This window comes from Engystomops pustulosus, chromosome 4, assembly GCF_040894005.1.
Source record: "Engystomops pustulosus chromosome 4, aEngPut4.maternal, whole genome shotgun sequence".
NCBI classification, from domain to species: Eukaryota; Metazoa; Chordata; class Amphibia; order Anura; family Leptodactylidae; genus Engystomops; species Engystomops pustulosus.
The window spans coordinates 202,129,625-202,148,120 of record NC_092414.1 but is presented as its reverse complement, the minus strand read 5'-3'; the positions used below and the strand labels follow the sequence as shown (position 1 = coordinate 202,148,120).

Sequence of the window (18,496 nt, the reverse complement as noted above, 5' to 3'; positions counted from 1 at the left end):
TCCACCTTGGGAAGTTGGCGTTAAAAATGGAACAAAAAAAGGCATGCTGTGACCCGGATTCGAACCGGGGTTGCTGCGGCCACAACGCAGAGTACTAACCACTATACGATCACGGCAAAGCTTCGAGCCAGGTAGGAGTCGAACCTACAATCTCCTGATCCGTAGTCAGACGCGTTATCCATTGCGCCACTGGCCCTGATGAGAGTGCTGCAGCCCAAAATGTGACACATTTTAAAGAACTAGCAAACTTCCAACATTGCAATAAGTCCAATCCGTTTCTTGCCAATCCAATCATCAGAGATAACATATTTTCATGAGATCTGGAAACGGTGTGAGTTTTCTGACAATGTGATTTTGGGAGAGTTGAAATCACAATGTTGCCAAATGTGGTCCAAGAAATTCAGAGAAGCCAACAAATAACACAGGAGAAACATGAGTTGCTTTTTTTCCTAAAACTCTGAAAAGAATTTTCCACCTTGGGAAGTTTGCGTTAATATTGGAACAAAAAAAGACATGCCGTGACCCGGATTCGAACCGGGGCTGCTGCGGCCACAACGCAGAGTACTAACCACTATACGATCACGGCAACGCTTCGAGCCAGGTAGGAGTCGAACCTACAATCTCCTGATCCGTAGTCAGACGCGTTATCCATTGTGCCACTGGCCCTGATGAGAGTGCTGCAGCCCAAAATGTGACTCATTTTAAAGAACTAGCAAACTTCCAACATTGCAATAAGTCCAATCCGTTTCTTGCCAATCCAATCATCAGAGATAACATATTTTCATGAGATCTGGAAACGGTGTGAGTTTTCTGACAATGTGATTTTGGGAGAGTTGAAATCACAATGTTGCCAAAAGTGGTCCAAGAAATTCAGAGAAGCCAACAAATAATACAGGAGAAAAATGAGTTGCTTTTTTTCCTAAAACTCTGAAAAGAATTTTCCACCTTGGGAAGTTGGCGTTAATATTGGAACAAAAAAAGGCATGCTGTGACCCGGATTCGAACCGGGGTTGCTGCGGCCACAACGCAGAGTACTAACCACTATACGATCACGGCAAAGCTTCGAGCCAGGTAGGAGTCGAACCTACAATCTCCTGATCCGTAGTCAGACGCGTTATCCATTGCGCCACTGGCCCTGATGAGAGTGCTGCAGCCCAAAATGTGACACATTTTAAAGAACTAGCAAACTTCCAACATTGCAATAAGTCCAATCCGTTTCTTGCCAATCCAATCATCAGAGATAACATATTTTCATGAGATCTGGAAACGGTGTGAGTTTTCTGACAATGTGATTTTGGGAGAGTTGAAATCACAATGTTGCCAAATGTGGTCCAAGAAATTCAGAGAAGCCAACAAATAACACAGGAGAAACATGAGTTGCTTTTTTTCCTAAAACTCTGAAAAGAATTTTCCACCTTGGGAAGTTTGCGTTAATATTGGAACAAAAAAAGACATGCCGTGACCCGGATTCGAACCGGGGCTGCTGCGGCCACAACGCAGAGTACTAACCACTATACGATCACGGCAACGCTTCGAGCCAGGTAGGAGTCGAACCTACAATCTCCTGATCCGTAGTCAGACGCGTTATCCATTGCGCCACTGGCCCTGATGAGAGTGCTGCAGCCCAAAATGTGACACATTTTAAAGAACTAGCAAACTTCCAACATTGCAATAAGTCCAATCCGTTTCTTGCCAATCCAATCATCAGAGATAACATATTTTCATGAGATCTGGAAACGGTGTGAGTTTTCTGACAATGTGATTTTGGGAGAGTTGAAATCACAATGTTGCCAAAAGTGGTCCAAGAAATTCAGAGAAGCCAACAAATAATACAGGAGAAAAATGAGTTGCTTTTTTTCCTAAAACTCTGAAAAGAATTTTCCACCTTGGGAAGTTGGCGTTAATATTGGAACAAAAAAAGGCATGCTGTGACCCGGATTCGAACCGGGGTTGCTGCGGCCACAACGCAGAGTACTAACCACTATACGATCACGGCAAAGCTTCGAGCCAGGTAGGAGTCGAACCTACAATCTCCTGATCCGTAGTCAGACGCGTTATCCATTGCGCCACTGGCCCTGATGAGAGTGCTGCAGCCCAAAATGTGACACATTTTAAAGAACTAGCAAACTTCCAACATTGCAATAAGTCCAATCCGTTTCTTGCCAATCCAATCATCAGAGATAACATATTTTCATGAGATCTGGAAACGGTGTGAGTTTTCTGACAATGTGATTTTGGGAGAGTTGAAATCACAATGTTGCCAAATGTGGTCCAAGAAATTCAGAGAAGCCAACAAATAACACAGGAGAAACATGAGTTGCTTTTTTTCCTAAAACTCTGAAAAGAATTTTCCACCTTGGGAAGTTTGCGTTAATATTGGAACCAAAAAAGACATGCCGTGACCCGGATTCGAACCGGGGCTGCTGCGGCCACAACGCAGAGTACTAACCACTATACGATCACGGCAACGCTTCGAGCCAGGTAGGAGTCGAACCTACAATCTCCTGATCCGTAGTCAGACGCGTTATCCATTGTGCCACTGGCCCTGATGAGAGTGCTGCAGCCCAAAATGTGACTCATTTTAAAGAACTAGCAAACTTCCAACATTGCAATAAGTCCAATCCGTTTCTTGCCAATCCAATCATCAGAGATAACATATTTTCATGAGATCTGGAAACGGTGTGAGTTTTCTGACAATGTGATTTTGGGAGAGTTGAAATCACAATGTTGCCAAAAGTGGTCCAAGAAATTCAGAGAAGCCAACAAATAATACAGGAGAAAAATGAGTTGCTTTTTTTCCTAAAACTCTGAAAAGAATTTTCCACCTTGGGAAGTTGGCGTTAATATTGGAACAAAAAAAGACATGCCGTGACCCAGATTCGAACCAAGGTTGCTGCGGCCACAACGCAGAGTACTAACCACTATACGATCACGGCAACGCTTCGAGCCAGGTAGGAGTCGAACCTAAAATCTTCTGATCCGTAGTCAGACGCGTTATCCATTGCGCCACTGGCCCTGACGAGAGTGCTGCCGTTCAAAATGTGACTCATTTTAAAAAACTAGCAAACTTCCAACATTGCAATAAGTCCAATCCGTTTCTTGCCAATCCAATCATCAGAGATAACATATTTTCATGAGATCTGGAAACGGTGTGAGTTTTCTGACAATGTGATTTGGGGAGAGTTGAAATCACAATGTTGCCAAATGTGGTCCAAGAAATTCAGAGAAGCCAACAAATAACACAGGAGAAACATGAGTTGCTTTTTTTCCTAAAACTCTGAAAAGAATTTTCCACCTTGGGAAGTTGGCGTTAATATTGGAACAAAAAAAAAAATGCCGTGACCCGGATTCGAACCGGGGTTGCTGCGGCCACAACGCAGAGTACTAACCACTATACGATCACGGCAACGCTTCGAGCCAGGTAGGAGTCGAACCTACAATCTTCTGATCCGTAGTCAGACGCGTTATCCATTGCGCCACTGGCCCTGACGAGAGTGCTGCAGTTCAAAATGTGACTCATTTTAAAAAACTAGCAAACTTCCAACATTGCAATAAGTCCAATCCGTTTCTTGCCAATCCAATCATCAGAGATAACATATTTTCATGAGATCTGGAAACGGTGTGAGTTTTCTGACAATGTGATTTTGGGAGAGTTGAAATCACAATGTTGCCAAATGTGGTCCAAGAAATTCAGAGAAGCCAACAAATAACACAGGAGAAAAATGAGTTGCTTTTTTTCCTAAAACTCTGAAAAGAATTTTCCACCTTGGGAAGTTGGCGTTAATATTGGAACAAAAAAAGACATGCCGAGACTTGGATTCAAACCAGGGTTGCTGCGGCCACAACGCAGAGTACTAACCACTATACGATCACGGCAACGCTTCGAGCCAGGTAGGAGTCGAACCTACAATCTTCTGATCCGTAGTCAGACGCGTTATCCATTGCGCCACTGGCCCTGACGAGACTGCTGCAGTTCAAAATGTGACTCATTTTAAAAAACTAGCAAACTTCCAACATTGCAATAAGTCCAATCCGTTTCTTGCCAATCCAATCATCAGAGATAACATATTTTCATGAGATCTGGAAACGGTGTGAGTTTTCTGACAATGTGATTTTGGGAGAGTTGAAATCACAATGTTGCCAAATGTGGTCCAAGAAATTCAGAGAAGCCAACAAATAACACAGGAGAAACATGAGTTGCTTTTTTTCCTAAAACTCTGAAAAGAATTTTCCACCTTGGGAAGTTGGCGTTAATATTGGAACAAAAAAAGGCATGCCGTGAACCGGATTCGAACCGGGGTTGCTGCTGCCACAACGCAGAGTACTAACCACTATACGATCACGGCAACGCTTCGAACCAGGTAGGAGTCGAACCTACAATCTTCTGATCCGTAGTCAGACGCGTTAACCATTGCGCCACTGGCCCTGACGAGAGTGCTGCAGTTCAAAATGTGACTCATTTTAAAAAACTAGCAAACTTCCAACATTGCAATAAGTCCAATCCGTTTCTTGCCAATCCAATCATCAGAGATAACATATTTTCATGAGATCTGGAAACGGTGTGAGTTTTCTGACAATGTGATTTTGGGAGAGTTGAAATCACAATGTTGCCAAATGTGGTCCAAGAAATTCAGAGAAGCCAACAAATAACACAGGAGAAACATGAGTTGCTTTTTTTCCTAAAACTCTGAAAAGAATTTTCCACCTTGGGAAGTTGGCGTTAATATTTTAACAAAAAAAGACATGCCGTGACCCGGATTCGAACCGGGGTTGCTGCGGCCACAACGCAGAGTACTAACCACTAAACGACCACGGCAACGCTTCGAGCCAGGTAGGAGTCGAACCTACAATCTTCTGATCCGTAGTCAGACGCATTATCCATTGCGCCACTGGCCCTGATAAGAGTGCTGCAGCCCAAAATGTGACTCATTTTAAAGAACTAGCAAACTTCCAACATTGCAATAAGTCCAATCCGTTTCTTGCCAATCCAATCATCAGAGATAAGATAACATATTTTCATGAGATCTGGAAACGGTGTGAGTTTTCTGACAATGTGATTTTGGGAGAGTTGAAATCACAATGTTGCCAAATGTGGTCCAAGAAATTCAGAGAAGCCAACAAATAACACAGGAGAAACATGAGTTGCTTTTTTTCCTAAAACTCTGAAAAGAATTTTCCACCTTGGGAAGTTGGCGTTAATATTGGAACAAAAAAAGGCATGCCGTGACCCGGATTCGAACTGGGGTTGCTGCGGCCACAATGCAGAGTACTAACCACTATACGATCACGGCAACGCTTTGAGCCAGGTAGGAGTCGAACCTACAATCTTCTGATCCGTAGTCAGACGCGTTATCCATTGCGCCACTGGCCCTGATGAGAGTGCTGCAGTTCAAAATGTGACTCATTTTAAAAAACTAGCAAACTTCCAACATTGCAATAAGTCCAATCCGTTTCTTGCCAATCCAATCATCAGAGATAACATATTTTCATGAGATCTGGAAACGGTGTGAGTTTTCTGACAATGTGATTTTGGGAGAGTTGAAATCACAATGTTGCCAAATGTGGTCCAAGAAATTCAGAGAAGCCAACCAATAACACAGGAGAAACATGAGTTGCTTTTTTTCCTAAAACTCTGAAAAGAATTTTCCACCTTGGGAAGTTGGCGTTAATATTGGAACAAAAAAAGACATGCCGTGACTTGGATTTGAACCGGGGTTGCTGCGGCCACAACGCAGAGGACTAACCACTATACGATCACGGCAACGCTTTGAGCCAGGTAGGAGCCGAACCTACAATCTTCTGATCCGTAGTCAGATGCGTTATCCATTGCGCCACTGGCCCTGACGAGAGTGCTGCAGTTCAAAATGTGACTCATTTTAAAAAACTAGCAAACTTCCAACATTGCAATAAGTCCAATCCGTTTCTTGCCAATCCAATCATCAGAGATAACATATTTTCATGAGATCTGGAAACGGTGTGAGTTTTCTGACAATGTGATTTTGGGAGAGTTGAAATCACAATGTTGCCAAATGTGGTCCAAGAAATTCAGAGAAGCCAACAAATAACACAGGAGAAACATGAGTTGCTTTTTTTCCTAAAACTCTGAAAAGAATTTTCCACCTTGGGAAGTTGGCGTTAATATTGGAACAAAAAAAGGCATGCCGTGACCCGGATTCGAACCGGGGTTGCTGCGGCCACAACGCAGAGTGCTAACCACTATACGATCACAGCAACGCTTCGAGCCAGGAAGGAGTTGAACCTACAATCTTCTGATCCGTAGTCAGACGCGTTATCCATTGCGCCACTGGCCCTGATGAGAGTGCTGCAGCCCAAAATGTGACTCATTTTAAAGAACTAGCAAACTTCCAACATTGCAATAAGTCCAATCCGTTTCTTGCCAATCCAATCATCAGAGATAACATATTTTCATGAGATCTGGAAACGGTGTGAGTTTTCTGACAATGTGATTTTGGGAGAGTTGAAATCACAATGTTGCCAAATGTGGTCCAAGAAATTCAGAGAAGCCAACAAATAACACAGGAGAAACATGAGTTGCTTTTTTTCCTAAAACTCTGAAAATAATTTTCCACCTTGGGAAGTTGGCGTTAATATTGGAACAAAAAAAGACATGCCGTGACTTGGATTTGAACCGGGGTTGCTGCGGCCACAACGCAGAGGACTAACCACTATACGATCACGGCAACGCTTTGAGCCAGGTAGGAGCCGAACCTACAATCTTCTGATCCGTAGTCAGATGCGTTATCCATTGCGCCACTGGCCCTGACGAGAGTGCTGCAGTTCAAAATGTGACTCATTTTAAAAAACTAGCAAACTTCCAACATTGCAATAAGTCCAATCCGTTTCTTGCCAATCCAATCATCAGAGATAACATATTTTCATGAGATCTGGAAACGGTGTGAGTTTTCTGACAATGTGATTTTGGGAGAGTTGAAATCACAATGTTGCCAAATGTGGTCCAAGAAATTCAGAGAAGCCAACAAATAACACAGGAGAAACATGAGTTGCTTTTTTTCCTAAAACTCTGAAAAGAATTTTCCACCTTGGGAAGTTGGCGTTAATATTGGAACAAAAAAAGGCATGCCGTGACCCGGATTCGAACCGGGGTTGCTGCGGCCACAACGCAGAGTGCTAACCACTATACGATCACAGCAACGCTTCGAGCCAGGAAGGAGTTGAACCTACAATCTTCTGATCCGTAGTCAGACGCGTTATCCATTGCGCCACTGGCCCTGATGAGAGTGCTGCAGCCCAAAATGTGACTCATTTTAAAGAACTAGCAAACTTCCAACATTGCAATAAGTCCAATCCGTTTCTTGCCAATCCAATCATCAGAGATAACATATTTTCATGAGATCTGGAAACGGTGTGAGTTTTCTGACAATGTGATTTTGGGAGAGTTGAAATCACAATGTTGCCAAATGTGGTCCAAGAAATTCAGAGAAGCCAACAAATAACACAGGAGAAACATGAGTTGCTTTTTTTCCTAAAACTCTGAAAAGAATTTTCCACCTTGGGAAGTTGGCGTTAAAAATGGAACAAAAAAAGGCATGCTGTGACCCGGATTCGAACCGGGGTTGCTGCGGCCACAACGCAGAGTACTAACCACTATACGATCACGGCAAAGCTTCGAGCCAGGTAGGAGTCGAACCTACAATCTCCTGATCCGTAGTCAGACGCGTTATCCATTGCGCCACTGGCCCTGATGAGAGTGCTGCAGCCCAAAATGTGACACATTTTAAAGAACTAGCAAACTTCCAACATTGCAATAAGTCCAATCCGTTTCTTGCCAATCCAATCATCAGAGATAACATATTTTCATGAGATCTGGAAACGGTGTGAGTTTTCTGACAATGTGATTTTGGGAGAGTTGAAATCACAATGTTGCCAAATGTGGTCCAAGAAATTCAGAGAAGCCAACAAATAACACAGGAGAAACATGAGTTGCTTTTTTTCCTAAAACTCTGAAAATAATTTTCCACCTTGGGAAGTTGGCGTTAAAATTGGAACAAAAAAAGACATGCCGTGACCCGGATTCGAACCGGGGTTGCTGCGGCCACAACGCAGAGCACGAACCACTATACGATCACGGCAACGCTTCGAGCCAGGTAGGAGTCGAACCTACAATCTTCTGATCCGTAGTCAGACGCGTTATCCATTGCGCCACTGGCCCTGATGAGAGTGCTGCAGCCCAAAATGTGACTCATTTTAAAGAACTAGCAAACTTCCAACATTGCAATAAGTCCAATCCGTTTCTTGCCAATCCAATCATCAGAGATAACATATTTTCATGAGATCTGGAAACGGTGTGAGTTTTCTGACAATGTGATTTTGGGAGAGTTGAAATCACAATGTTGCCAAATGTGGTCCAAGAAATTCAGAGAAGCCAACAAATAACACAGGAGAAACATGAGTTGCTTTTTTTCCTAAAACTCTGAAAAGAATTTTCCACCTTGGGAAGTTGGTGTTAATATTGGAACAAAAAAAGACATGCCGTGACCCGGATTCGAACCGGAGTTGCTGCGGCCACAACGCTGAGTACTAACCACTATACGATCACGGCAACGCTTCGAGCCAGGTAGGAGTCGAACCTACAATCTTCTGATCCGTAGTCAGATGCGTTATCCATTGCGCCACTGGCCCTGACGAGAGCGCTGCAGTACAAAATGTGACTAATTTTAAAAAACTAGCAAACTTCCAACATTGCAATAAGTCCAATCCGTTTCTTGCCAATCCAATCATCAGAGATAACATATTTTCATGAGATCTGGAAACGGTGTGAGTTTTCTGACAATGTGATTTTGGGAGAGTTGAAATCACAATGTTGCCAAATGTGGTCCAAGAAATTCAGAGAAGCCAACAAATAACACAGGAGAAACATGAGTTGCTTTTTTTCCTAAAACTCTGAAAAGAATTTTCCACCTTGGGAAGTTGGCGTTAATATTGGAACAAAAAAAGACATGCCGTGACCCGGATTCGAACCGGGGTTGCTGCGGCCACAACGCAGAGTACTAACCACTATACGATCACGGCAACGCTTCGAGCCAGGTAGGAGTCGAACCTACAATCTTCTGATCCGTAGTCAGACGCGTTATCCATTGCGCCACTGGCCCTGATGAGAGTGCTGCAACCCAAAATGTGACTCATTTTAAAGAACTAGCAAACTTCCAACATTGCAATAAGTCCAATCCGTTTCTTGCCAATCCAATCATCAGAGATAACATATTTTCATGAGATCTGGAAACGGTGTGAGTTTTCTGACAATGTGATTTTGGGAGAGTTGAAATCACAATGTTGCCAAATGTGGTCCAAGAAATTCAGAGAAGCCAACAAATAACACAGGAGAAACATGAGTTGCTTTTTTTCCTAAATCTCTGAAAAGAATTTTCCACCTTGGGAAGTTGGCGTTATTATTGGAACAAAAAAAGACATGCCGTGACCCGGATTCGAACCGGGGTTGCTGCGGCCACAACGCAGAGTACTAACCACTATACGATCACGGCAACGCTTCGAGCCAGGTAGGAGTCGAACCTACAATCTTCTGATCCGTAGTCAGACGCGTTATCCATTGCGCCACTGGCCCTGATGAGAGTGCTGCAGCCCAAAATGTGACTCATTTTAAAGAACTAGCAAACTTCCAACATTGCAATAAGTCCAATCCGTTTCTTGCCAATCCAATCATCAGAGATAACATATTTTCATGAGATCTGGAAACGGTGTGAGTTTTCTGACAATGTGATTTTGGGAGAGTTGAAATCACAATGTTGCCAAATGTGGTCCAAGAAATTCAGAGAAGCCAACAAATAACACAGGAGAAACATGAGTTGCTTTTTTTCCTAAAACTCTGAAAAGAATTTTCCACCTTGGGAAGTTGGTGTTAATATTGGAACAAAAAAAGACATGCCGTGACCCGGATTCGAACCGGGGTTGCTGCTGCCACAACGCTGAGTACTAACCACTATACGATCACAGCAACGCTTCGAGCCAGGTAGGAGTCGAACCTACAATCTTCTGATCCGTAGTCAGATGCGTTATCCATTGCGCCACTGGCCCTGACGAGAGCGCTGCAGTACAAAATGTGACTAATTTTAAAAAACTAGCAAACTTCCAACATTGCAATAAGTCCAATCCGTTTCTTGCCAATCCAATCATCAGAGATAACATATTTTCATGAGATCTGGAAACGGTGTGAGTTTTCTGACAATGTGATTTTGGGAGAGTTGAAATCACAATGTTGCCAAATGTGGTCCAAGAAATTCAGAGAAGCCAACAAATAACACAGGAGAAACATGAGTTGCTTTTTTTCCTAAAACTCTGAAAATAATTTTCCACCTTGGGAAGTTGGAGTTAATATTGGAACAAAAAAAGACATGCCATTACCCGGATTCGAACCAGGGTTGCTGCGGCCACAAAGCAGAGTACTAACCACTATACGATCACGGCAACGCTTCGAGCCAGGTAGGAGTCGAACCTACAATCTTCTGATCCGTAGTCAGACGCGTTATCCATTGCGCCACTGGCCCTGATGAGAGTGCTGCAGCCCAAAATGTGACTCATTTTAAAGAACTAGCCAACTTCCAACATTGCAATAAGTGTGAGTTTTCTGACAATGTGATTTTGGGAGAGTTGAAATCACAATGTTGCCAAATGTGGTCCAAGAAATTCAGAGAAGCCAACAAATAACACAGGAGAAACATGAGTTGCTTTTTTTCCTAAAACTCTGAAAAGAATTTTCCACCTTGGGAAGTTGGCGTTAATATTGGAACAAAAAAAGACATGCCGTGACCCGGATTCGAACCGGGGTTGCTGCGGCCACAACGCAGAGTACTAACCACTATACGATCACGGCAACGCTTCGAGCCAGGTAGGAGTCGAACCTACAATCTTCTGATCCGTAGTCAGACGCGTTATCCATTGCGCCACTGGCCCTGATAAGAGTGCTGCAACCCAAAATGTGACTCATTTTAAAGAACTAGCAAACTTCCAACATTGCAATAAGTCCAATCCGTTTCTTGCCAATCCAATCATCAGAGATAACATATTTTCATGAGATCTGGAAACGGTGTGAGTTTTCTGACAATGTGATTTTGGGAGAGTTGAAATCACAATGTTGCCAAATGTGGTCCAAGAAATTCAGAGAAGCCAACAAATAACACAGGAGAAACATGAGTTGCTTTTTTTCCTAAATCTCTGAAAAGAATTTTCCACCTTGGGAAGTTGGCGTTATTATTGGAACAAAAAAAGACATGCCGTGACCCGGATTCGAACCGGGGTTGCTGCGGCCACAACGCAGAGTACTAACCACTATACGATCACGGCAACGCTTCGAGCCAGGTAGGAGTCGAACCTACAATCTTCTGATCCGTAGTCAGACGCGTTCTCCATTGCGCCACTGGCCCTGATGAGAGTGCTGCAGCCCAAAATGTGACTCATTTTAAAGAACTAGCAAACTTCCAACATTGCAATAAGTCCAATCCGTTTCTTGCCAATCCAATCATCAGAGATAACATATTTTCATGAGATCTGGAAACGGTGTGAGTTTTCTGACAATGTGATTTTGGGAGAGTTGAAATCACAATGTTGCCAAATGTGGTCCAAGAAATTCAGAGAAGCCAACAAATAACACAGGAGAAACATGAGTTGCTTTTTATCCTAAAACTCTGAAAAGAATTTTCCACCTTGGGAAGTTGGCGTTAATATTGGAACAAAAAAAGACATGCCGTGACCCGGATTCAAACCGGGGTTGCTGCAGCCACAACGCAGAGTACTAACCACTATACGATCACGGCAACGCTTCGAGCCAGGTAGGAGTCGAACCGACAATCTTCTGATCCATAGTCAGATGCGTTATCCATTGCGCCACTGGCCCTGACGAGAGTGCTGCAGTTCAAAATGTTACTCATTTTAAAAAACTAGCAAACTTCCAACATTGCAATAAGTCCAATCCGTTTCTTGCCAATCCAATCATCAGAGATAACATATTTTCATGAGATCTGGAAACGGTGTGAGTTTTCTGACAATGTGATTTTGGGAGAGTTGAAATCACAATGTTGCCAAATGTGGTCCAAGAAATTCAGAGAAGCCAACAAATAACACAGGAGAAACATGAGTTGCTTTTTTTCCTAAAACTCTGAAAATAATTTTCCACCTTGGGAAGTTGGCGTTAAAATTGGAACAAAAAAAGACATGCCGTGACCCGGATTCGAACCGGGGTTGCTGCGGCCACAACGCAGAGCACTAACCACTATACGATCACGGCAACGCTTCGAGCCAGGTAGGAGTCGAACCTACAATCTTCTGATCCGTAGTCAGACGCGTTATCCATTGCGCCACTGGCCCTGATGAGAGTGCTGCAGCCCAAAATGTGACTCATTTTAAAGAACTAGCAAACTTCCAACATTGCAATAAGTCCAATCCGTTTCTTGCCAATCCAATCATCAGAGATAACATATTTTCATGAGATCTGGAAACGGTGTGAGTTTTCTGACAATGTGATTTTGGGAGAGTTGAAATCACAATGTTGCCAAATGTGGTCCAAGAAATTCAGAGAAGCCAACAAATAACACAGGAGAAACATGAGTTGCTTTTTTTCCTAAAACTCTGAAAAGAATTTTCCACCTTGGGAAGTTGGTGTTAATATTGGAACAAAAAAAGACTTGCCGTGACCCGGATTCGAACCGGGGTTGCTGCGGCCACGACGCTGAGTACTAACCACTATACGATCACGGCAACGCTTCGAGCCAGGTAGGAGTCGAACCTACAATCTTCTGATCCGTAGTCAGATGCGTTATCCATTGCGCCACTGGCCCTGACGAGAGCGCTGCAGTACAAAATGTGACTAATTTTAAAAAACTAGCAAACTTCCAACATTGCAATAAGTCCAATCCGTTTCTTGCCAATCCAATCATCAGAGATAACATATTTTCATGAGATCTGGAAACGGTGTGAGTTTTCTGACAATGTGATTTTGGGAGAGTTGAAATCACAATGTTGCCAAATGTGGTCCAAGAAATTCAGAGAAGCCAACAAATAACACAGGAGAAACATGAGTTGCTTTTTTTCCTAAAACTCTGAAAAGAATTTTCCACCTTGGGAAGTTGGTGTTAATATTGGAACAAAAAAAGACATGCCGTGACCCGGATTCGAACCGGGGTTGCTGCGGCCACAACGCAGAGTACTAACCACTATACGATCACGGCAACGCTTCGAGCCAGGTAGGAGTCGAACCTACAATCTTCTGATCCGTAGTCAGATGCGTTATCCATTGTGCCACTGGCCCTGATGAGAGTGCTGCAGCCCAAAATGTGACTCATTTTAAAGAACTAGCAAACTTCCAACATTGCAATAAGTCCAATCCGTTTCTTGCCAATCCAATCATCAGAGATAACATATTTTCATGAGATCTGGAAACGGTGTGAGTTTTCTGACAATGTGATTTTGGGAGAGTTGAAATCACAATGTTGCCAAATGTGGTCCAAGAAATTCAGAGAAGCCAACAAATAACACAGGAGAAACATGAGTTGCTTTTTTTCCTAAAACTCTGAAAAGAATTTTCCACCTTGGGAAGTTGGCGTTAATATTGGAACAAAAAAAGACATGCCGTGACCCGGATTCGAACCAGGGTTGCTGCGGCCACAACGCAGAGTACTAACCACTATACGATCACGGCAACGCTTCGAGCCAGGTAGGAGTCGAACCTACAATCTTCTGATCCGTAGTCAGACGCGTTATCCATTGCGCCACTGGCCCTGATGAGAGAGCTGCAGCCCAAAATGTGACTCATTTTAAAGAACTAGCAAACTTCCAACATTGCAATAAGTCCAATCCGTTTCTTGCCAATCCAATCATCAGAGATAACATATTTTCATGAGATCTGGAAACGGTGTGAGTTTTCTGACAATGTGATTTTGGGAGAGTTGAAATCACAATGTTGCCAAATGTGGTCCAAGAAATTCAGAGAAGCCAACAAATAACACAGGAGAAACATGAGTTGCTTTTTTTCCTAAAACTCTGAAAAGAATTTTCCACCTTGGGAAGTTGACGTTAATATTGGAACAAAAAAAGACATGCTGTGACCCGGATTCGAACCGGGGTTGCTGCGGCCACAACGCAGAGTACTAACCACTATACGATCACGGCAACGCTTCGAGCCAGGTAGGAGTCGAACCTACAATCTTCTGATCCGTAGTCAGACGCGTTATCAATTGCGCCACTGGCCCTGATGAGAGTGCTGCAGCCCAAAATGTGACTCATTTTAAAGAACTAGCAAACTTCCAACATTGCAATAAGTCCAATCCGTTTCTTGCCAATCCAATCATCAGAGATAAGATAACATATTTTCATGAGATCTGGAAACGGTGTGAGTTTTCTGACAATGTGATTTTGGGAGAGTTGAAATCACAATGTTGCCAAATGTGGTCCAAGAAATTCAGAGAAGCCAACAAATAACACAGGAGAAACATGAGTTGCTTTTTTTCCTAAAACTCTGAAAAGAATTTTCCACCTTGGGAAGTTGGCGTTAATATTGGAACAAAAAAAGACATGCCGTGACCCGGATTCGAACCGGGGTTGCTGCGGCCACAACGCAGAGTACTAACCACTATACGATCACGGCAACGCTTCGAGCCAGGTAGGAGTCGAACCTACAATCTTCTGATCCGTAGTCAGACGCGTTATCCATTGCGCCACTGGCCCTGATGAGAATGCTGCAACCCAAAATGTGACTCATTTTAAAGAACTAGCAAACTTCCAACATTGCAATAAGTCCAATCCGTTTCTTGCCAATCCTATCATCAGAGATAACATATTTTCATGAGATCTGGAAACGGTGTGAGTTTTCTGACAATGTGATTTTGGGAGAGTTGAAATCACAATGTTGCCAAATGTGGTCCAAGAAATTCAGAGAAGCCAACAAATAACACAGGAGAAACATGAGTTGCTTTTTTTCCTAAATCTCTGAAAAGAATTTTCCACCTTGGGAAGTTGGCGTTATTATTGGAACAAAAAAAGACATGCCGTGACCCGGATTCGAACCGGGGTTGCTGCGGCCACAACGCAGAGTACTAACCACTATACGATCACGGCAACGCTTCGAGCCAGGTAGGAGTCGAACCTACAATCTTCTGATCCGTAGTCAGACGCGTTATCCATTGCGCCACTGGCCCTGATGAGAGTGCTGCAGCCCAAAATGTGACTCATTTTAAAGAACTAGCAAACTTCCAACATTGCAATAAGTCCAATCCGTTTCTTGCCAATCCAATCATCAGAGATAACATATTTTCATGAGATCTGGAAACGGTGTGAGTTTTCTGACAATGTGATTTTGGGAGAGTTGAAATCACAATGTTGCCAAAAGTGGTCCAAGAAATTCAGAGAAGCCAACAAATAACACAGGAGAAACATGAGTTGCTTTTTTTCCTAAAACTCTGAAAAGAATTTTCCACCTTGGGAAGTTGGTGTTAATATTGGAACAAAAAAAGACATGCCGTGACCCGGATTCGAACCGGGGTTGCTGCTGCCACAACGCTGAGTACTAACCACTATACGATCACGGCAACGCTTCGAGCCAGGTAGGAGTCGAACCTACAATCTTCTGATCCGTAGTCAGATGCGTTATCCATTGCGCCACTGGCCCTGACGAGAGCGCTGCAGTACAAAATGTGACTAATTTTAAAAAACTAGCAAACTTCCAACATTGCAATAAGTCCAATCCGTTTCTTGCCAATCCAATCATCAGAGATAACATATTTTCATGAGATCTGGAAACGGTGTGAGTTTTCTGACAATGTGATTTTGGGAGAGTTGAAATCACAATGTTGGCAAATGTGGTCCAAGAAATTCAGAGAAGCCAACAAATAACACAGGAGAAACATGAGTTGCTTTTTTTCCTAAAACTCTGAAAATAATTTTCCACCTTGGGAAGTTGGAGTTAATATTGGAACAAAAAAAGACATGCCATGACCCGGATTCGAACCAGGGTTGCTGCGGCCACAAAGCAGAGTACTAACCACTATACGATCACGGCAACGCTTCGAGCCAGGTAGGAGTCGAACCGACAATCTTCTGATCCATAGTCAGATGCGTTATCCATTGCGCCACTGGCCCTGACGAGAGTGCTGCAGTTCAAAATGTTACTCATTTTAAAAAACTAGCAAACTTCCAACATTGCAATAAGTCCAATCCGTTTCTTGCCAATCCAATCATCAGAGATAACATATTTTCATGAGATCTGGAAACGGTGTGAGTTTTCTGACAATGTGATTTTGGGAGAGTTGAAATCACAATGTTGCCAAATGTGGTCCAAGAAATTCAGAGAAGCCAACAAATAACACAGGAGAAACATGAGTTGCTTTTTTTCCTAAAACTCTGAAAAGAATTTTCCACCTTGGGAAGTTGGTGTTAATATTGGAACAAAAAAAGACATGCCGTGACCCGGATTCGAACCGGGGTTGCTGCGGCCACAACGCTGAGTACTAACCACTATACGATCACGGCAACGCTTCGAGCCAGGTAGGAGTCGAACCTACAATCTTCTGATCCGTAGTCAGATGCGTTATCCATTGCGCCACTGGCCCTGACGAGAGCGCTGCAGTACAAAATGTGACTAATTTTAAAAAACTAGCAAACTTCCAACATTGCAATAAGTCCAATCCGTTTCTTGCCAATCCAATCATCAGAGATAACATATTTTCATGAGATCTGGAAACGGTGTGAGTTTTCTGACAATGTGATTTTGGGAGAGTTGAAATCACAATGTTGCCAAATGTGGTCCAAGAAATTCAGAGAAGCCAACAAATAACACAGGAGAAACATGAGTTGCTTTTTTTCCTAAAACTCTGAAAAGAATTTTCCACCTTGGGAAGTTGGTGTTAATATTGGAACAAAAAAAGACATGCCGTGACCCGGATTCGAACCGGGGTTGCTGCGGCCACAACGCAGAGTACTAACCACTATACGATCACGGCAACGCTTCGAGCCAGGTAGGAGTCGAACCTACAATCTTCTGATCCGTAGTCAGATGCGTTATCCATTGTGCCACTGGCCCTGATGAGAGTGCTGCAGCCCAAAATGTGACTCATTTTAAAGAACTAGCAAACTTCCAACATTGCAATAAGTCCAATCCGTTTCTTGCCAATCCAATCATCAGAGATAACATATTTTCATGAGATCTGGAAACGGTGTGAGTTTTCTGACAATGTGATTTTGGGAGAGTTGAAATCACAATGTTGCCAAATGTGGTCCAAGAAATTCAGAGAAGCCAACAAATAACACAGGAGAAACATGAGTTGCTTTTTTTCCTAAAACTCTGAAAAGAATTTTCCACCTTGGGAAGTTGGCGTTAATATTGGAACAAAAAAAGACATGCCGTGACCCGGATTCGAACCGGGGTTGCTGCGGCCACAACGCAGAGTACTAACCACTATACGATCACGGCAACGCTTCGAGCCAGGTAGGAGTCGAACCTACAATCTTCTGATCCGTAGTCAGACGCGTTATCCATTGCGCCACTGGCCCTGACGAGAGCACTGCAGTTCAAAATGTGACTCATTTTAAAAAACTAGCAAACTTCCAACATTGCAATAAGTCCAATCCGTTTCTTGCCAATCCAATCATCAGAGATAACATATTTTCATGAGATCTGGAAACGGTGTGAGTTTTCTGACAATGTGATTTTGGGAGAGTTGAAATCACAATGTTGCCAAATGTGGTCCAAGAAATTCAGAGAAGCCAACAAATAACACAGGAGAAACATGAGTTGCTTTTTTTCCTAAAACTCTGAAAAGAATTTTCCACCTTGGGAAGTTGGCGTTAATATTGGAACAAAAAAAGACATGCCGTGACCCGGATTCGAACCAGGGTTGCTGCGGCCACAACGCAGAGTACTAACCACTATACGATCACGGCAACGCTTCGAGCCAGGTAGGAGTCGAACCTACAATCTTCTGATCCGTAGTCAGACGCGTTATCCATTGCGCCACTGGCCCTGATGAGAGAGCTGCAGCCCAAAATGTGACTCATTTTAAAGAACTAGCAAACTTCCAACATTGCAATAAGTCCAATCCGTTTCTTGCCAATCCAATCATCAGAGATAACATATTTTCATGAGATCTGAAAACGGTGTGAGTTTTCTGACAATGTGATTTTGGGAGAGTTGAAATCACAATGTTGCCAAATGTGGTCCAAGAAATTCAGAGAAGCCAACAAATAACACAGGAGAAACATGAGTTGCTTTTTTTCCTAAAACTCTGAAAAGAATTTTCCACCTTGGGAAGTTGGCGTTAATATTGGAACAAAAAAAGACATGCTGTGACCCGGATTCGAACCGGGGTTGCTGCGGCCACAACGCAGAGTACTAACCACTATACGATCACGGCAACGCTTCGAGCCAGGTAGGAGTCGAACCTACAATCTTCTGATCCGTAGTCAGACGCGTTATCAATTGCGCCACTGGCCCTGATGAGAGTGCTGCAGCCCAAAA

At 43.2% G+C, this 18,496-nt stretch overlaps 39 non-coding genes across 39 annotated transcripts; all 39 read right to left on the bottom strand.

Annotated features, from left to right (window-relative positions):
- Window positions 1–514: 514 nt before the first annotated feature.
- On the bottom strand, window positions 515–586 carry TRNAH-GUG (transfer RNA histidin (anticodon GUG)). Its single transcript has one exon. It is a non-coding gene; the product is annotated as a tRNA-His (tRNA).
- Window positions 587–1,454: 868 nt separating this feature from the next.
- Window positions 1,455–1,526, bottom strand: TRNAH-GUG (transfer RNA histidin (anticodon GUG)). The gene has a single exon. It is a non-coding gene; the product is annotated as a tRNA-His (tRNA).
- Window positions 1,527–2,394: 868 nt separating this feature from the next.
- Window positions 2,395–2,466, bottom strand: TRNAH-GUG (transfer RNA histidin (anticodon GUG)). The gene has a single exon. It is a non-coding gene; the product is annotated as a tRNA-His (tRNA).
- An 868-nt stretch (window positions 2,467–3,334) lies between these two features.
- TRNAH-GUG (transfer RNA histidin (anticodon GUG)) lies at window positions 3,335–3,406 on the bottom strand. The gene has a single exon. It is a non-coding gene; the product is annotated as a tRNA-His (tRNA).
- Window positions 3,407–3,413: 7 nt separating this feature from the next.
- TRNAR-ACG (transfer RNA arginine (anticodon ACG)) lies at window positions 3,414–3,486 on the bottom strand. Its single transcript has one exon. It is a non-coding gene; the product is annotated as a tRNA-Arg (tRNA).
- Window positions 3,487–3,883: 397 nt separating this feature from the next.
- On the bottom strand, window positions 3,884–3,956 carry TRNAR-ACG (transfer RNA arginine (anticodon ACG)). Its single transcript has one exon. It is a non-coding gene; the product is annotated as a tRNA-Arg (tRNA).
- Window positions 3,957–4,353: 397 nt separating this feature from the next.
- Window positions 4,354–4,426, bottom strand: TRNAR-ACG (transfer RNA arginine (anticodon ACG)). Its single transcript has one exon. It is a non-coding gene; the product is annotated as a tRNA-Arg (tRNA).
- An 872-nt stretch (window positions 4,427–5,298) lies between these two features.
- Window positions 5,299–5,371, bottom strand: TRNAR-ACG (transfer RNA arginine (anticodon ACG)). Its single transcript has one exon. It is a non-coding gene; the product is annotated as a tRNA-Arg (tRNA).
- Window positions 5,372–8,118: 2,747 nt separating this feature from the next.
- TRNAR-ACG (transfer RNA arginine (anticodon ACG)) lies at window positions 8,119–8,191 on the bottom strand. The gene has a single exon. It is a non-coding gene; the product is annotated as a tRNA-Arg (tRNA).
- A 397-nt stretch (window positions 8,192–8,588) lies between these two features.
- Window positions 8,589–8,661, bottom strand: TRNAR-ACG (transfer RNA arginine (anticodon ACG)). The gene has a single exon. It is a non-coding gene; the product is annotated as a tRNA-Arg (tRNA).
- Window positions 8,662–8,979: 318 nt separating this feature from the next.
- TRNAH-GUG (transfer RNA histidin (anticodon GUG)) lies at window positions 8,980–9,051 on the bottom strand. Its single transcript has one exon. It is a non-coding gene; the product is annotated as a tRNA-His (tRNA).
- Window positions 9,052–9,058: 7 nt separating this feature from the next.
- TRNAR-ACG (transfer RNA arginine (anticodon ACG)) lies at window positions 9,059–9,131 on the bottom strand. Its single transcript has one exon. It is a non-coding gene; the product is annotated as a tRNA-Arg (tRNA).
- A 318-nt stretch (window positions 9,132–9,449) lies between these two features.
- On the bottom strand, window positions 9,450–9,521 carry TRNAH-GUG (transfer RNA histidin (anticodon GUG)). Its single transcript has one exon. It is a non-coding gene; the product is annotated as a tRNA-His (tRNA).
- Window positions 9,522–9,528: 7 nt separating this feature from the next.
- Window positions 9,529–9,601, bottom strand: TRNAR-ACG (transfer RNA arginine (anticodon ACG)). The gene has a single exon. It is a non-coding gene; the product is annotated as a tRNA-Arg (tRNA).
- Window positions 9,602–9,998: 397 nt separating this feature from the next.
- On the bottom strand, window positions 9,999–10,071 carry TRNAR-ACG (transfer RNA arginine (anticodon ACG)). Its single transcript has one exon. It is a non-coding gene; the product is annotated as a tRNA-Arg (tRNA).
- Window positions 10,072–10,468: 397 nt separating this feature from the next.
- TRNAR-ACG (transfer RNA arginine (anticodon ACG)) lies at window positions 10,469–10,541 on the bottom strand. The gene has a single exon. It is a non-coding gene; the product is annotated as a tRNA-Arg (tRNA).
- Window positions 10,542–10,795: 254 nt separating this feature from the next.
- TRNAH-GUG (transfer RNA histidin (anticodon GUG)) lies at window positions 10,796–10,867 on the bottom strand. Its single transcript has one exon. It is a non-coding gene; the product is annotated as a tRNA-His (tRNA).
- A 7-nt stretch (window positions 10,868–10,874) lies between these two features.
- On the bottom strand, window positions 10,875–10,947 carry TRNAR-ACG (transfer RNA arginine (anticodon ACG)). Its single transcript has one exon. It is a non-coding gene; the product is annotated as a tRNA-Arg (tRNA).
- A 318-nt stretch (window positions 10,948–11,265) lies between these two features.
- TRNAH-GUG (transfer RNA histidin (anticodon GUG)) lies at window positions 11,266–11,337 on the bottom strand. Its single transcript has one exon. It is a non-coding gene; the product is annotated as a tRNA-His (tRNA).
- A 7-nt stretch (window positions 11,338–11,344) lies between these two features.
- TRNAR-ACG (transfer RNA arginine (anticodon ACG)) lies at window positions 11,345–11,417 on the bottom strand. The gene has a single exon. It is a non-coding gene; the product is annotated as a tRNA-Arg (tRNA).
- A 397-nt stretch (window positions 11,418–11,814) lies between these two features.
- On the bottom strand, window positions 11,815–11,887 carry TRNAH-AUG (transfer RNA histidin (anticodon AUG)). Its single transcript has one exon. It is a non-coding gene; the product is annotated as a tRNA-His (tRNA).
- Window positions 11,888–12,205: 318 nt separating this feature from the next.
- TRNAH-GUG (transfer RNA histidin (anticodon GUG)) lies at window positions 12,206–12,277 on the bottom strand. The gene has a single exon. It is a non-coding gene; the product is annotated as a tRNA-His (tRNA).
- Window positions 12,278–12,284: 7 nt separating this feature from the next.
- Window positions 12,285–12,357, bottom strand: TRNAR-ACG (transfer RNA arginine (anticodon ACG)). Its single transcript has one exon. It is a non-coding gene; the product is annotated as a tRNA-Arg (tRNA).
- A 397-nt stretch (window positions 12,358–12,754) lies between these two features.
- Window positions 12,755–12,827, bottom strand: TRNAR-ACG (transfer RNA arginine (anticodon ACG)). The gene has a single exon. It is a non-coding gene; the product is annotated as a tRNA-Arg (tRNA).
- A 318-nt stretch (window positions 12,828–13,145) lies between these two features.
- Window positions 13,146–13,217, bottom strand: TRNAH-GUG (transfer RNA histidin (anticodon GUG)). Its single transcript has one exon. It is a non-coding gene; the product is annotated as a tRNA-His (tRNA).
- A 398-nt stretch (window positions 13,218–13,615) lies between these two features.
- On the bottom strand, window positions 13,616–13,687 carry TRNAH-GUG (transfer RNA histidin (anticodon GUG)). Its single transcript has one exon. It is a non-coding gene; the product is annotated as a tRNA-His (tRNA).
- A 7-nt stretch (window positions 13,688–13,694) lies between these two features.
- On the bottom strand, window positions 13,695–13,767 carry TRNAR-ACG (transfer RNA arginine (anticodon ACG)). The gene has a single exon. It is a non-coding gene; the product is annotated as a tRNA-Arg (tRNA).
- Window positions 13,768–14,560: 793 nt separating this feature from the next.
- Window positions 14,561–14,632, bottom strand: TRNAH-GUG (transfer RNA histidin (anticodon GUG)). Its single transcript has one exon. It is a non-coding gene; the product is annotated as a tRNA-His (tRNA).
- A 7-nt stretch (window positions 14,633–14,639) lies between these two features.
- Window positions 14,640–14,712, bottom strand: TRNAR-ACG (transfer RNA arginine (anticodon ACG)). Its single transcript has one exon. It is a non-coding gene; the product is annotated as a tRNA-Arg (tRNA).
- A 318-nt stretch (window positions 14,713–15,030) lies between these two features.
- On the bottom strand, window positions 15,031–15,102 carry TRNAH-GUG (transfer RNA histidin (anticodon GUG)). The gene has a single exon. It is a non-coding gene; the product is annotated as a tRNA-His (tRNA).
- A 7-nt stretch (window positions 15,103–15,109) lies between these two features.
- Window positions 15,110–15,182, bottom strand: TRNAR-ACG (transfer RNA arginine (anticodon ACG)). The gene has a single exon. It is a non-coding gene; the product is annotated as a tRNA-Arg (tRNA).
- Window positions 15,183–15,579: 397 nt separating this feature from the next.
- Window positions 15,580–15,652, bottom strand: TRNAR-ACG (transfer RNA arginine (anticodon ACG)). The gene has a single exon. It is a non-coding gene; the product is annotated as a tRNA-Arg (tRNA).
- A 397-nt stretch (window positions 15,653–16,049) lies between these two features.
- Window positions 16,050–16,122, bottom strand: TRNAH-AUG (transfer RNA histidin (anticodon AUG)). The gene has a single exon. It is a non-coding gene; the product is annotated as a tRNA-His (tRNA).
- A 397-nt stretch (window positions 16,123–16,519) lies between these two features.
- TRNAR-ACG (transfer RNA arginine (anticodon ACG)) lies at window positions 16,520–16,592 on the bottom strand. The gene has a single exon. It is a non-coding gene; the product is annotated as a tRNA-Arg (tRNA).
- Window positions 16,593–16,910: 318 nt separating this feature from the next.
- Window positions 16,911–16,982, bottom strand: TRNAH-GUG (transfer RNA histidin (anticodon GUG)). The gene has a single exon. It is a non-coding gene; the product is annotated as a tRNA-His (tRNA).
- Window positions 16,983–17,380: 398 nt separating this feature from the next.
- Window positions 17,381–17,452, bottom strand: TRNAH-GUG (transfer RNA histidin (anticodon GUG)). Its single transcript has one exon. It is a non-coding gene; the product is annotated as a tRNA-His (tRNA).
- A 7-nt stretch (window positions 17,453–17,459) lies between these two features.
- Window positions 17,460–17,532, bottom strand: TRNAR-ACG (transfer RNA arginine (anticodon ACG)). The gene has a single exon. It is a non-coding gene; the product is annotated as a tRNA-Arg (tRNA).
- Window positions 17,533–17,850: 318 nt separating this feature from the next.
- Window positions 17,851–17,922, bottom strand: TRNAH-GUG (transfer RNA histidin (anticodon GUG)). Its single transcript has one exon. It is a non-coding gene; the product is annotated as a tRNA-His (tRNA).
- Window positions 17,923–17,929: 7 nt separating this feature from the next.
- Window positions 17,930–18,002, bottom strand: TRNAR-ACG (transfer RNA arginine (anticodon ACG)). The gene has a single exon. It is a non-coding gene; the product is annotated as a tRNA-Arg (tRNA).
- Between the last annotated feature and the right edge of the window lie 494 nt (window positions 18,003–18,496).